The sequence below is a fragment of the Symphalangus syndactylus genome, chromosome 16 (genome assembly GCF_028878055.3).
Source record: "Symphalangus syndactylus isolate Jambi chromosome 16, NHGRI_mSymSyn1-v2.1_pri, whole genome shotgun sequence".
Taxonomy (NCBI): domain Eukaryota; kingdom Metazoa; phylum Chordata; class Mammalia; order Primates; family Hylobatidae; genus Symphalangus; species Symphalangus syndactylus.
The window spans coordinates 15,193,742-15,209,879 of NC_072438.2; the positions used below are offsets into that span (position 1 = coordinate 15,193,742).

The 16,138-nt window shown below is 47.4% G+C and overlaps 1 protein-coding gene across 5 annotated transcripts in view; it reads right to left on the reverse strand.

Annotated features, from left to right (window-relative positions):
* KIAA0232 (KIAA0232 ortholog) overlaps positions 1 to 11,504 on the reverse strand; it is a 99,559-nt gene extending 88,055 nt beyond the window's left edge. For 4 of the 5 annotated variants that reach the window (XM_063619721.1, XM_055245460.2, XM_055245462.2 and 1 more), the window contains exon 1: positions 11,308 to 11,504. The gene's annotated coding sequence lies outside the window, so the exon portion shown is untranslated. Of the gene's footprint in view, positions 1 to 2,501; positions 2,642 to 11,307 lie in introns of those variants that run through there. The other variant, XM_055245459.1, reaches the window with a different exon arrangement.
* Positions 11,505 to 16,138: the final 4,634 nt, after the last annotated feature.

The following is a 16,138-nucleotide window of genomic DNA, read 5'->3' on the forward strand; positions in this document are numbered from 1 at the left end:
GACCGAGTGGAAGTCAAAAGGCTCTTCCTACAGACTACTCCTGCTTCCTCTCGCCTTACTCTTAATTCCCCCAATAAACCTCCTGGATGTCTAATCCATCCTGGCATCTGTACCTAGCCCACTGTAGGCAGTCAACAAATACTTTGTGAATGGATAGATCTCTAGGTAGAGTAGGAAAGTGGAAAGAACATGAACTTTAAGTTGGAACGACGGAAGTCTGAGCTCCTGCTCTGCCATGTATTACCTGTGACCACAGGGAAGTTTTTTGGAATCTCTCTGAGTTGTAGCTTCCTCATTTGTAAAATGACAATCATCCCATCTCTCTCAGAGTTCTTAGGAGGCTTACATTAAATGGTTTATCTAAGGTCCCTAACACAATGCCCTAACAGATTAGAACTGTTAACCAGTGTTAGCTCACTCTCTCCTTATCCATTTTCTGTAGCTACTTCTAAGAATCCTTAGCCCTTTTACTTCACCAAGAATTCTGGCCACTTTTTAAGAAAGCACCAAATAATCCTAGTGAATCCCTTATCCAACTGAACCTGATTGATGAATAAACTTGATTTTCATTCCTGACTTACCTATGATGAGCTTAAGGTTTTACTTCATTTTAAAGCTGAAATCTCAGAGATAGCTATCTTAACAATGAAACTTAGGCTGTTTCGCTAAAGCTTCAAGTTAAGCATACTTTTTCAAAAACAAACCAATACAAAATCTAAAACTACACTTCAGTACCAACTTCTTAAGGCTAAGTTTTTTAGAGCCTCTATTTTCTGAAAGTTGTAGCATTCGTGATCCATTATGGAGTTTTTCGGGAAAATACACACTGACTCTACGTGGATTTCAAATAAATAGTTTTTTTTAATGGCTCAAGCATAATATGCATGTTGTTTATATACACATTCTAAAAAGTCCCCAAGTGGATAAACTAATGGTAATTAGTTAATTAATGGTAATTAATTAGTTAACATTAGGTAATGTTAATTACCTAATGTTAATTACCTGTAGTCACTCACAGGGAACAGGATTAGGAGGTAAGAGGATGAGGGGTTCTTACTACGAGTTTTTATAAAGTCTTCATAGGACTGGCTACATAATTTGTGGGACCCAGTGCGGAGCGATAATATGGGTTCTGAGTTCAAAAATAACTAAGAACAGCAGGGCACGGTGGCTCACGCCTGTAATCCCAGCACTTTGGGAGGCCGAGGCAGGCGGATCAAGAGATCAGGAGATCGAGACCATTCTGGCTAACACGGTGAAACCCTATCTCTACTAAAAATAAAAAAAATTAGCCGGGCATGGTGGTGGGCACCTGTGGTCCCAGCTACTTGGGAGGCTGAGGCTGGAGCATGGCGTGAACCCGGGAGGCGGAGTTTGCAGTGAGCTGAGATGGCGCCATTGCACTACAGCCTGGGCGACAGAGCGAGACTCTGTCTCAAAAAAAAAAAAAAAAAGAAAAAGAAAAAAAAAAAACTTAAGACTATCAAGACAACAACAGCAGATCACTGAAGCAAGCAAGGGCCCTGTATGATGCAATTACATTCTTATAAAGCCAACCCTGTGCCTTTATAAACTTTATGAGCCTAATATTCTATGTGCAATATAAAAAATCTGTGCTTAATTGTAGGAAATTATATCACAGGACTACTTCGGAAAACAAAACATCCAGCCTTAACGAAAGCAGTAAAACTAATATAGCCACCAAGAAAATTTTTAACATGACAAATGATTATTCAGAGTAGTTAGAAACTTGTTGGTCAATTTTTTTAAGGCTGCTGAGAGTAAGGCAGTTACTCACGAAAGTTCACTAAGACATATGTACAAAATTGTTTACTGTAGCACTGTGTTACAAATAACAAAAACCTGGAAACTCTTCATATCAACTAGTTAAATAAATTCAGGCACCTTCACACAAGGTAATACTAGGCACATTAAAAAAAGAACATGGTAAAGCAAATCTGTACCTAAAGTAGATCTGTGTATTAGTCTGTTTTCGCACTGCTGATAAAGACATACCCAAGACTGGGTAATTTAGAAAGGAAAGAGGTTTAATTGACCTACAGTTCCACATGGCTGCAGAGGCCTCACAATCATGGCAGAAGGCAAGGAGGAGCAAAGTCACATCTTACATGGATGGTGACAGTCAAAAGAGGAGCGCTTATGCAGGGAAACTCCCCTTTTTAAAACCATCAGATCTCGTGAGACTTATTCACTATCATGAGAACAGCATGGGAAAGACCTGCCCCCATGATTCAATCACCTCCCACCAGGTCCCTCCCACAACATGTGGGAATTCAAGATGAGATTTGGGTGGGGACACAGCCAACCCATATCAATCTGTATGTCTGATATGGAAAGCATTCCAAGATACAAAGTTTAGTGTTTGTTTAAATAATGACACAAGAACACTCTTTATCATGATTCCACTTTTTAAAATTTATCTGTGGTCTTCAAGGGAAGATGAATACAGGATGGGAAGAGAGATGAAGAAAGAGACTTACTGTTCATGTTAAAAAGTTGGCTTGAGTCCAGGCATAGTGGTTTATGCCTGTAATCCCAGCATTCTGGGAGGTGGAGGCAGGAGCATCGCTTGAGTTCAGGAGTTCCAGAACAGCCTGGGTAACGTGGCAAAACCCCATCTCTACAAAAAATTTAAAAAGTAGCTGGGTGTGGTGGTGCACAACTGTAGTCCCAGTTACTCAGGAAGCTGAGGTAGGAGGATCAATCGAGCCTGGGAGGTGGCCAAGCCTACAGTGAGCCATAATTGTGCCACTGCACTCCAGCCTGGGTGACAGAATGAGACCCTGTCTCAAAAAAAAAAAAAAAAACAAAGGCTTTATAACAGCTACTTATATTCCAATGTTTTGGGAAATCATACAAAATACATACTTCAACAAGTTTAATTTAAACTTTAAAGTATATAAAAACAGGCCAGGCACGGTGGCTCATGCCTGTAATCCAACACTTTGGGAGGCCAAGGCAGGCGGACTGCCTGAGCTCAGGAGTTTGAGACCAGCCTGGGCAACGTGGCAAAACCCCATCTCTACTAAAAATACAAAAGATTATCCGGGCGTGGTGGCACACACCTGTAGTCCCAGGTACTCAGGTACTCAGGAGGCCGAGGCAGGAGAATCACCTGAACCTGGAAGGTGGAGGTTGCAGTGAGCCAAGATTGTACCACTGGACTCCAGCCTGGGCGACAGAGCAAGACTGCCTCAAAAAAAAGTACATAAAAAAACAAGAAACTCCTTCAGATGGTACTGGCAAAAGATTAACAAAAATAGAATCAGAACTCAATTATCTATGATGGTAACCAAAGAAAGCAGTGGCAGGGAAAACAACCAAAGAAAGAATTAAAAACGTGTCTACTCTATTTCAACTTTCTCTCCATTAAAATATTCAGGGAAAATGCTAGCAAGGAGCAACATACTAATCAGACATCTAAGAAAATAAAGGGCTTGCCTGGGCATGGTGGCTCATACCCACAGTCCCAGCACTTTGAGAGGCCAAGGCGGGAGGATCGCTTGAGGCCAGGAGTTTGAGATCAGCCTGGGCAACATGGCAAAACCCTGTCTCTACATAAAAAGAATACAAATTAGCCAGGAGTGGTAGCATGAGCATGTAGTCCCAGCTGAGGCAGGAGGATCACTTGAGCCCAGGAGGTCCTGGCTGCAGTGAGCTGTGACCGTGCCCCTGCATTCCAGCCTGGGTGACAGAGTGAGACTCTGTCTCAAAAAAAAAAAAAAAAAGGCCTTTTTTAATTAAAAAAAAAAAAATTAAATAAAAAAAGAAAGGGCTTGAAAAAACCTCCAAACTGGGCGAAGAATTCTGAAATAATTATGGCTGGTTTTCCTTATCTTCTCCCTATTCAACCAGGGGCAACACTGAGGAAAAGACAGATATGGAGAAAGCCTGGCAACAGGTAAGCACTTAGGGAAGATGTCAGAAACAGAATCTCAACAGTCATTCCAAATACCAAACAGGAGGTTTCTACTGCTTAATGTATATTAACAAGATGTAAGATTAAAGTGAAAACATTCACTTTCCTGAAAATAACACTGTATAGTGTAAACTTTGACAATTTCTATCTTCCACTCTTTTTTTTCCTCTTGAGACAGGGTCTCGGCTCAGTCACCCAGGCTGGAGTCCAGTGGTGCAATCATGGCTCACCGCAGTCTCGATCTCCTGGGCTCAAGCGATCCTCCTGCCTCAGCCTCCTAAGTAGCTGGGATTACAGACATGTGCCACCACACCTGGCTAATTTTTAAAATTTTTTTTGTAGAAACAGGGTTTCACCATGTTGCCCAGGCACATCTCAAACTCCTGGGCTCAAGTGATCCTCCTACCTCGCTTTCCCAAAATGCTGGAATTACAGGCGAGCCAGCATGCCTGGCCAATTTTCCAGACTTTCTTAAGCCATATGCAAAAAACCTGCTCATCTACAGACAGGTTTGCCTGTCTTCAGAATAATTTAGGACCACCGTCATGAATCTGTTTATGCAAAAGCCCTCTCCAACTTACTCACAAAATTAATGAAAGAACATACAAGTTGAAAATGAGATGACTGGCCAGGCACGGTGGCTCACACCTGTAATCCTAGCACTTTGGGAGGCCAAGGCAGGAAGATCATGAGGTCAGGAGTTCAAGACCAACCTGGCCAACATGGTGAAACCCCATCTCTACTAAAAAATAAAAAATTAGCCGGGCACGGTGGCACACACCTGTAATCCCAGCTACTGGGGAGTCTGAGGCAGGAGAATCACTTGAACCCACGAGGCAGAGGTTGCAGTAAGCCGAGATCACACCACTATACTCCAGCCTGGGCGACAGAGCAAGACTCAGTCTCAAAAAATAAAAAAAAAAAAAAAAAAAAAAAAAGGCCGGGCGTGGTGGCTCAGGCCTGTAATCCCAGCACTTTGGGAGGCAAAAGCGGCTAGATCACGAGGTCAGGAGATCCAAACCATCCTGGCTAACACGATGAAACCCTGTCTCTACTAAAAATACAAAAAATTAGCTGGGTGTGGTGGCGGGCGCCTGTAGTCCCAGATACTCAGGAGGCTGAGGCAGGAGAATGGCGTGAACCCAGGAGGTGGAGCTTGCAGTGAGCCGAGATCGCACCACTGCACTCGAGCCTGGATGACAGAGCGAGATTCCGTCTCAAAATAAAAAAGAAAAAGAAAGAAAATGAGATTTTTTTTCTTTACACACACACCAGAAATAAATATGTGAACACTGTCATAATAAGCTAGCATATACAATTAACCAATGTATCCAACCACTAGTGTTCTCTCCACCTATTCAAATTAATAGCTAAAAGCTGTGACTTAGTGAGCACTTACTATATGCTGGACCCTGTTCTGAGTGTGTCACGTGGATTCACAAAGTTCTCATACAAAGTTATTCCAACTCTATCCTCCTCCTCCTGAAATCAGAGACTGTAAATTTTGAGTTAATTCAGTCAAACATTTACCAAATGAGTACCACGTAAAAGACTATATTGCACACTAGAGGAAATCAGCAATGATTAAGATTTTCCTCTATGTCTCTCAAGGAGTTTATAATCCAGGAAAGACCTTCATGTATATAAACTAAAAAGTCTTAAGGAAAAAATAGATAAGTAGAGGTATCAGGCTAGCACTGTGTGGGAGAAAAATAATGAGTTAATTCTGAAAATCAGGTTCCAGAAATAGAAGTAGCAGCATTTAAGCCAAGACTCCAAGACTCAGAAAGAGAGAGAAAGGTGGAAAGGATATTTCAGAGTAGTCTGCCAGTAACGGAAGTGGCCAGAGGTCTTGTGTTGAAATATAAGGTGACAAGAAGAGATGCAGGCTGGGCATGGTGGCTCATGCTTGTAATCTCAGTACTTTGGGAGGCCAAGGCGGGCAGATTGCTTGAGCCCAGGAGTTTGAAGCCAGTCTAGGCAACAGAACAAAACCCCATCTCTAGAAAATATTAGCCAGGCGTTACGTGCCTGTAGTCCCAGCTACTCAGGAGGCCAAGGCGGGAGGAGGAAGGGAAGTGGAAGTTACAGTGAGCCAAGATGGCACCACTGCACTCCAGCATGAGTGACAGAGCAAGACCCTGTCTCAAAAACACAAAAACGAAAAAGAAGAGATCCAATAAAAGATTAAGCTAAAAGTAAGAATGAGGCTAGATAGCAAAGATCTCACAGTGATTTCCTAACTCTTTAACATTAATTCTCAACCAGGGAAAGAGGGTAGTAGCACTTCCAAGGTAAAAATCTTCGGAGGAGAAAGCCCATAACCTTACCAACAAAACTGTCATATCCCTCAGGTGTGATGGAATAGGGGGAAATGTTGAGAACTTGTAGTGTATACTTGGGAAAGGGGGCATGACATGATTTGATTTGCATATTAAATAATTCTGGCAACAGAACAGAGGAGGAGAGACCAGAAAAAAGAGAGGCCAGTTGGAGGACTACAGTAACTATCTTCATAAGGAGTAAGAGCTTCAGGGAGGGTAGGGGCAGAGGAAACATGAAAGAGTAAAGAAAAAGACTGACGGAAAAGACTGGTGGAGGCAAACCTGGTAAAAATCTGGTCAAGAAAGGAAGTCTCTAAAGGCTTCCAGGCTGGGTAACAAGCAGGACAAAAACGCTATAAAGCAATACATCTTCTTACCTTATATCTGTGTAAGGATGTGCAGTACACAAAGCATAGCCTCCTTAAATGTACTACAAAGCAACAGGAATAACTGTTTTCAGTTCCCAAATAAAGACTGACTGACTTCCAAGAGAGATTTAACAAACTTGTCCATGGCCAAGAAGCAAACCTGAGTCTTTCAAATCCAGTTCTAATATTCTTTTAAGAAGCCCCCTCAAACGCAATTGCTTTTGATGCATATAATAAATTTCCAAAAAAGAAAACTTTTAAAGAAAAAGCATGTAATCTCTTGGGAATTAAATTACACTTCAAATATAAGGAATTTTTTTTTTTTTTTTTTTTTTGAGAGAGTCTTGCTCTGTCGCCAGGCTAGAGTCCAGTGGCGCGATCTCGGCTCATTGCAACCTTCACCTCCCGGGTTCAAGAGATTCTCCTACCTCAGTCTCCCAAGTAGCTGGGACTATAGGTGTGCTCCACCACGCCCAGCTAATTTTTGTATTTTTAGTAGAGACGGGGTTTCACCATGTTGGCCAGGATGGTCTCGATCTCTTGACCTCGTGATCTGCCCACCTCAGCCTCCCAAAGTGCTGGAATTACAGGCGTGAGCCACCGCGCCCGGCCAATATAAGGAATATTTCTAACCTTGTGCTCTGGTTCCCTCTACCCAAAAAACGGGTTGGTGATCTACAGTCAGCAATGCAGGTGCTGCATCTATTTCATTAGACCCTACAAGTTTAGATACAGATGGGAAAGTTTAGATACAGTTTTTACTTTGTATGAAATACCACTTACTATGTGATTATGTGAAAGGTCAAAAATAACTATAAAGAAATATTCTAAATAGTAACTATATTCAATATAGTGAAACTACATTTCTAATGTTGTTGTTGGCACCGATGTTTATTAAAAATACTTCATCTGGGTCTTGTGCGGTGGCTCATGCTTGTAATCCCAGCACTTTGGGAGGTTGAGGTGGGAGGATTGCTTGAGCCCAGGAGTTCGAGATCAGCCTGGGCAACACAGGGAGACCCCTGTTTCTACAAAAAAACAAATTGCTTTAATTAGCTGAGCATGGTGGTGCATACCCGTGGTCCCAGCTACTCAGGAAGCTGAGGTGGGAGGATCACTTGAGCCTGGGAGGTTGAGGCTACAGTGAGCCGTGATCACACCACCGCACTCCAAGCCTGGGTGACAGAGCAAGATCCTGTCTCAAAAACAAACAAACTTTATTTGGAGACTTAAGCCAGGGTCAGAAAAAATAAAAATAAATATACTTTATAATATTAACATACTCTTTAAGGTTGATTACAGACTTTGACTTTATCTAGCAAACATTTAAACGCTTATGTTTAACATTAAGCACTTATGTTTAAACGCCTGAGCAAGGTGTTGGGGGCAAAATGATGAGACAGACACCACAGCCAGAGTTTACCATGACCAATTTATAATACAACATGATATAGACAATAATGAAGGAAAAATAGAGAACTATGATTGAGGAAAGGAATAATTCATTGTAATAGGACTTCCAAAGGACTCCAGAGAGAACAGAATATTTGATACGAACTTTTAAGAACTGGAGGGAGTGGGAGTGAGACAGGACATTCCAATAAGAGAAAAGAATATAAGCAAAGAAGGTCTGAAATAGCTTGGCATGTTCAGAGAACCAAGAGCAGTCTTGTTTAGCTGGACAGTGTGGAAAGGGGACAAAGAGGAGAAGATAAAGTACAGAGATGACTGGGGGCCAGACTGCAATGGGCCTGCATTGTGATGCTGGTATCTCTGAATTCTAAGCTCCAAACCACAGGCAGTCTTAGAAGCCTACTGAGCCAGAGGCTGACAAGATCTGAGCTCAGGAAAGATGACTCTGGCAGCCAGGCAAAGTATGGATAGGAAGGGGTGGGGAGGAGCCTGAAGACAAAGTTAAAAGCTTTAAGCAAAGCAAGCAATCTGAGGTTTTAACACTTACACTAGGCGAGTATTTTTAAAGGGTTTGAGTCTTGACGAAATTTCACGTCTTCCCTCAAGTGATCATCCCAACTATTCTGTGAAACAGGTGTCATCAATCTTCCCATTTTACAGATGAGGAAACTAGCTCACAAGCCATTAACTGCCAAGTCAAATGCTACAAAAACAAGGACAAAGCCCAGGCTCTGTACTTTTCCACACAATGAAAAATAAAGAACAAGAACAATCTAATTTCTTTTGAAGAGTGCTACCGTACAACAAAGCACAGAGTAGGCTAGCTACATTACCCTATATTACCACTGTAAGTGTTAAAAATTCATCTAATCGGCCAGGCGCGGTGGCTCACGCCTGTAATCCCAGCACTTTGGGAGGCTGAGGCAGGCGGATCACGAGGTCAGGAGACAAAGACCCTCCTGGCTAACACGGTGAAGCCCCGTATCTACTAAAAATGCAAAAAATTAGCCGGGCGTGGTGGCATGCACCTGCAGTCCCAGCTACTCGGGAGGCTGAGGCAGGAGACTCGCTTGTACCCGGGAGGCGGAGGTTGCAGCAAGCCGAGATCGCGAACTCCAGCCTGGGCGACAGAGCGAGACTCCGTCTCAAAAAAAAAAAAAAAAAAAAAAAAAAATTCATCTAATCTTCTTAAATGTTTGCAACTTGTATAACAAGCTAATTATCCTTAGATTTGACTTCTGTTAACGTCATGTTAAAGACCTATACTTTTTCTCCAAAGCAAACAAAAAAGCACCTGCACTTTGAATTCTACTTCCTATGGAAATAAATAATATTCTCCCTTCCCTTCAATGTTTAAAAACTGGCATTTCACTGGTGTAACGGGCTTACATAAAAACCATTATACCCAAGGAAGCTGTAAACTACTTTTTGAATGATTAAAAATGCATTATTTAGCAAGTACAGCAACTGAATCTGAGTTATAACATGTATTAAGTGAAAGGAGCTTCTATAGGTATGCAAAGGCACAACCTCGGAAATAGGTTCTGTCATAAGGAAGCGACATAGAGATTCTGAGACCTATTTAGGAATGGTTCAATCCAAAATAACTGATGGAAGAATATTTGACCTTGAGGATGCAGAGTGACAGATTCCGCTCCTCCTCTCCCCTGCCCTCACCGCCTTTAAATTCTAAGTCCATGAAATGGTCAAAGTGTTCTGGAACGGGTCTTATTTTGCACAGGAAGAATCTAGCTTGGGCATTTCACCGTACAGTTTTATCCACAGCATTGCCTGTTATCAAAACTGCTTGTCCCTACCCCCTCATGAGCTTTCTAACAGTTTTTAAAACAAGACCCAGAAATGTAAAATCCCTTCTTAGGAACTTGAGCAATAAGTCAAAGTATCCAACTCAGGTAATTATTAGCAAGAACTACATTTATATAATTTTTTCCAAAGAATCTCGCATGCCTCCTCTCCGCTCAATCTCCCTCCTGTTTTTAACTAGGTTAAGTCTTTATAGCTTGCCTATAGAGGATAAAAACACAAAGGTGGCAAAAAAGAAATCAAGACAGTTCTGCCATGATTTAGGGGTCTGTACCAAGAGTTCGGCAGGTCCTGTCAACTGCGCACCACAAGACGCAAGCTGAATTCTAGGGCAACGCGAAGCATTCCAACACGACACACACTGGTTTCTCTAGCGGGAAGAAGCAGAGAGCTCTAGAAATGACGGCTGGAGACGCGTATTGTTGGAAAGGAGCCGGATCAGGCCCCGCAGCAACTCGGGGCGCCCTCGCGCCAGGGTCTGCCGGGCGGCGCACGGATGACTGTGGGCCTGTCACTCCTAGCTCCAGCTGTAACCTTCGCCAAACCTTGCGCCGCACCGACCCCGCCCGCCAGGCCCGCCCCCCGCGCCGCGCCCCGCGCCATAGGCCGGCGCGCCAGTCGCTCAGCCGGCCTCCCGGCCCCGCCCGCCTGCGGCCCTCCTCCCCCGCCCCGCGGTTTTCCCTTCCCGGGGCCCCAAAAGGACAATGCTGGAGGGGAGGGGAACGGAGAGGACGCGAGCGAGCGGCCCAGCCTGCCGGCCTGACCCCGCTGCCGGGGACGCCGGGCGCCTCCCACCGGCCGAAGCCTTCCTCCCGCGCCCACTTTCGGGGCTCCACGTCCTAACAAGTCTAAGCACCCCCGCCTCGTCTCCCCCAAAAGAGCCACCCCGGCGCGGCAACACCTGCCCCAGGCAGGAGGCAGCCAACGGCAACCCATTGTGCGGACTCATCCTCCGCTGCCCACCCGGACGCACGAGCCGCAAGCCGGTGTCCCGGCGTCCTGGGGTCGGGACGGGGGTCCCAGGGCCCACAGCTCACCCGCACGCCCGGGCACCACCAGGGTCGGGGCCGGGCAGGCCTCCCTCGGCTGACCCCGGAGCCATCAGCAGCGGCCCGGTCTCCCTTAGGCTGGCCCCGGAACCATCAGCGTCGGCCCGACCTCCCTTAGGCTGGCCCCGGAGGCCCCGGAGGCGGCCCGGTCTCCCTCAGGCTGGCCCCGAAGCCCTCGACGGCGGTTCGGCCTCCCTTAGGCTGGCCCCAGAGTCCCCGGCGGCGGCCCGGTCTCCCTTGGGCTGGCCCCGAAGCCTTCGGCTGCGGCCCGGCCTCCCTCGGGCTGGCCCCGGAGCCCCACGGCGGCGAGCGTCCGGCCTCCCCGGCTCGCGCCCACCCGGCCGAGGGGCTGCTCCGCTCCCTCCCTCCCCGCCGCCTGCCCGCGGTACCTGCCGAGGCTGCCGGGCGGCGCGGCGGCCGGCGGGGGCGCCTCTCCTCTGGCTCCGAGGGGCTGCGGGCGGCTGCCGAGCGCCGGGCGGCCCTGGCCTGCGCCTTACGTAAAGCGGCGGCGGCGGCCCCAGCGCCACTCCGCGGAGGGCGGGAGACGGCGCGCCGGGAGCCGCTCCGCTCCGTTACCCGGCAACTGGCCTCAGCGCCCCGCCAACCAGGGGCGCGCTCCATATCCTTCCGCCCGGGTGCCGGGATTACATCAGCGCCGGCCGGGCCCCGCCCCTGCCCCTCCCTCCGGCTGGGCTGCGGGCGCGCGCGGGCGGTGGGCCGCGGGCTGAGGGCGCGGCGGGGACAGGCCGGGGCTGGTGCCTGGCGGGTGGGGGTCTAGGGCCCGGGACGCGCCGTGCAGCCTGGCCGGGGCGGCGGAAGCCGTTGGGAGGTGAGAGGGCAAGCAGTACAGAGGGCAGGCAGGAAGCGGGAGCCCACCAGTGTGCTGGGTGTCGGAGAGGAGACGCCTCCCGCTGAGGGGCACGTGGGACTGCCCTCGGCAGAAGCCCCCGAACTCCGCCGCCGCGCTCCGCCCCCGGCCCGCGCTGGGGAAGTGGGGCTCGGCGTGCACGGCCCCGCCCGCGGCCCGGTGCAGCCCCCGCCTTCCCGGGCTCGCGCGCCACCTGTCCGCGCCCCCTCTTTGCCGCGTCCTGGGATGGCTGGAGTAGGCGGTTTAAAATAAAGACTTTAATTTTTTGTTGTTGTTGTTAAGGAACCCAGAAGACAAGCTAAAGAAATGTGACATGGCTCTTTTTTTTATTAACTAGGCAAAAGTAAATTCTGGAAGATTCGAAAGTGGAAACCAAAAATGTGCATTAACCTTTTAATCAAAGTGTCTTCACACCCACCTACCTTCCCTAAATGTGACTCCTAGGCCTGTTCTAAAAAAACAAATAAGTATCATGGACCTGGAAAAGGAAGGGAGATTACTTAGAGGAAAGAGGTCCAATGGGAGGAGTGACTTACCTGGGGTCATTTGTTCATTTATGGAGCACCCACTAGGTGCCAGGCACCATGCTCTTCTGTTCAGAACCTGTAGGAGAATTGCCTGCACCAGCTCACGGGCTTGTGGGAGGAGCAGATGCTGAAACACTGGAAAGAGGTCATCTGCTGAGTTGGCTAGATGCTCCATGCGTCCATGGAAGGACAAACCGAGGAACTGTCACTTACATACTATCTACAGAGTGTTTTTCTGGAGACATATGTTTTTGTTCTTTACAAAAGTCGTGGGACAAAGCTTTGTCATCCCCATTTAACTGATGAGGAAGCTGAGGCTCAAAGAAAGTGATTTCACCCAAGCCTGGCTGCTACCGAGTGGACAGGGCCACCTCTTGCAGGAGACAGAATGTGAACCCAGGCTCCTGCCTCTGACATATGGGGTTTCGTTTCCTTTACACTACTGTCTCCCTTAACCGGTTTGCTCCTAATTGTATTCTCTGAGCATTCTCTTAGGTGAATGTATGTCATCATAAATCACGCGTTCATTCAGTCAGTATCTTCTGAGTGCTTGTTGTGGACCTGGCTCAGTGCCAGGAACGCACAGTCCCTGTGCTCCTGGAACTTAAACTCTAAAAACAGTGAAGAGAATGGAAAGGGTATGGGAAATCCAGGGCCACTCGGGAGTAAAGGAGGGGAGAGTAGCAGAGCTTCAGAGCCTAGTTCACAGGTGCCCCCAGGCTCCAGGATTTCACAGACCGAAGTATGGGGGATTTGCAAAGGATGGTCAGCTTTGATATTTGCTACATTGGTGACATATCTGTCACCTACATCATATTTTACAAAAGAGTATTAACAGCAAAATTTTTTGAAAAGTAATAACAGTATATCTCAGTCTCTGAAGAAAGGAAACACAGTTGGCACCTGTATAGTGACACACGCGCACACACACACACAGTTTGACCTTTTTTATTACTTTGCCACAGACCAGTTTTTATAGTAGTTCTCCCATGAACTAGTAGAACCTGAAGACTTCTTGGAAGAAGAGGTTTTTAAGTAGGAATTATCTTGTATTAATAGGATTTGGAGCTGGTGGGGAAAAATGACAGATTAGGGAAAGAAAGGGTCTTGTTTACTTTGTTTTCTTAACAAAATAGCCTCCTGTCCTCCAAATTATTTTGAAAAAAATCCCAGGAGTCTCAGCTGACTCCAACCTTAGGGCCCTTGCATCTGCTGATTTCTGTGAGGAACTCCCTCCCAGACCTCCGCGTGGCTGGTTCCTTCTTGTTAAAGGCCTAGCTACAATGTCACCTGCCCAGAGACATCTAGATGCCCAGTTTGGAGTAGCCAACCTTCCCAGTCATGATGCCACTGCTCTATTTTGTTTCTTTATTCACAGCTCTTATCAGTATCTGAGATTATCTCGTTTGTATGTTTGTTTCGTCATTCATCTCAGCCTCCTCACTCAAGACCTGTGTCTCACAAGAGCAGGCATCTTGCCTGTGGTGCTTATTTTCGTATGCCCAGAGCCCAGCATGGGGCCTGCCAGTTTGTAGGCGCAGGACTGAACTCTCATCTGTGATGTAGTCAGAGTGGACATCAGGGAGAAAACAGTCCCACCTTCCCTTGAGGAATCAGGAACAGGGCTCTTCTGCATGAGCCCCTTACCCCCTGTAGTGTGCCACGCTGCCTACGACCTTCCTTAAGGTTCCCGGGTAGAGATCAGCTGACTTAAACTCAGGAGAACAGTAGCTTTCTCCCTCTTGTGGGCTAAGATCCCTAGGGAATGCAAATGAGGCCAGAGGACTCCTGCGTTAAGGCAGGGTTGGTGTGGAGGCGGTAGACTCCCCCTTCAGCATTTTCTAAGAAGAAACCATTGTCTCCTGTGTATGTCTGAGATCATTCATTTCATTTCTCTAGTCTCAGGAGCACCTGCCATGGCTTTTTAACCCCTACAGCTGGGTGAGGCAATGCTGGAGGAAGCTGACGACTCTGAGTGCCCTCTGACTTGGATGTTCGATGCTAGCGAGGATTCTAGCAGCTGCCATCTGGGGCAGTGATTGTGTAATGTGTATGCTTAGTGAACAGCAGGGATGAGGCTGGGTCCGGGATGCTTTGTGACGTCGTGCGGCACACGGACTGATGGCAGGCAGGGGCCAGGCCTCTTCGACTCTGTGATCTTGGGCACATAATCTCCCTCTCTGGGCCTCAGTTTCCCCATCTGCACAACAAGGGACTTGGGCAGGAAGATTTCAAAAATGTCCTTTTTTCTGTGCCTGTGTGTGTGAGAGAGAGATTTAGAAACAAAATTTCAATGAAGCTACACTTTGATAAAAGATGTACAAACCCTCACCTGTCACCTGACACGAACATTGCCAGCTCCTGTTTACTGACCCCCAGATGTGTGCCAAGTGCTTTGCTCACATTGTCCTTAACTCCCACAATACCAGGCAGGGAAGAGATGATCCCCATTTTGCAGCCACAGAAGCCAAGGCTTCTCTGGAGACTTTAGATGGCTTGCACAGGCCACACTGCTACTAAAAGGCAGCACCAGGATTTCATTTTAGTCCTGTGCTTGCTACTGGGCCACACAGTATCATTAAAATCCATCATGAGACGACCTTTAGATGAAGGAGGCCAAGATAAAACCATGACCAGATAATCTCCCCATTGCCTCCCCATGGGACCAAGACCCTCACTTGGGATGCTAACTGGGCATCTCAGTTCAGATGCTGTCAGTCAAGGTGGCCCACATCGTGGCCTTCTCTCTTAACCACCCCAGGCCTGCACCCGCATCCTGACAGCCTCTCCTCTCAGTGGCTCTCCATTCCTCTTAGGGGTAGTAACATCATTCCAGGCCTAAAGAGAGAGTTCTAGCCTCTGGCATAGCCTCATGGTGTGACCTCGAGCAAGCCCCTGACCTTCTGAGGGTTTCGGCTTCCTAGTGCAGGAAATGACAGAAGGATAATGCCCTGTTCCGCTTGCCTATCCCTGCAGGGCCAAACCAGATCAGAGGTGTGGTTGTCTCCTGCTTCCAAATTTGTTCCTCACTTCTATCCCTCCACCCAATCCATCGAAAATCAACAATGTCATCAGCAATGTCACCAGAAGTAGGGGAGCACGGTGATTAAGCACACTGGCTGATTAGCTCACTGATGTGGGTAAATTACTTATCCTCTCAGTTTCCTCATCTGTAAAGTGGGCATAATAATAACAGTATCTGCCTCAGAGGGTTGTGGCGAAGGGGTAAGTGAATCCACACAGAGGGTACCTGGCACACAGCAAACACTCAATAAATACCAGCACCCATGACCATCCCTCCTTAAAGCCCCCACTACTTAGCTCTGACTGCCCATCTCCGGGTCCCCCTCTTCTTCTGTCCCTCCCATTCCCTCCTTTCCTATCCCTCTTTTCTTATCACTCTGCATACCACTAGGGCAGTCTCCTGCACTCCAGTAGCTGTTAAGTAACATGAAAATGGAAAGACACCTAATATCTCTCCCCTACCCCGGCCTTTCTCCAAGGCCCAGAACCGCCTCCTGGGCTTGTCCGCCTTGCTGGTGGGACCTTCCCCAGCCCCCAGCATGTTCCTGGCTGACTCACTGCCTTTCCACACAGGGGCCCCTTCCTTCATCGCGCTGTTTAGAGCATCACCCTCTCCCTGGCTGCCTGAGCTAGAGTCCTAGTGCACCGACCTGGTGACTTTGTTTCAGAGATGACCTTGCAGTCAGACTGAGCTCAAACAGACCTGGGTTTGAGTCCAGTGCAGCCATGTGGCACAGTGAAACCGTGAACAAGTTACTTCCTCTCTCCGAGCTGGCTCGCATCTCTCTAAAATGCACACAA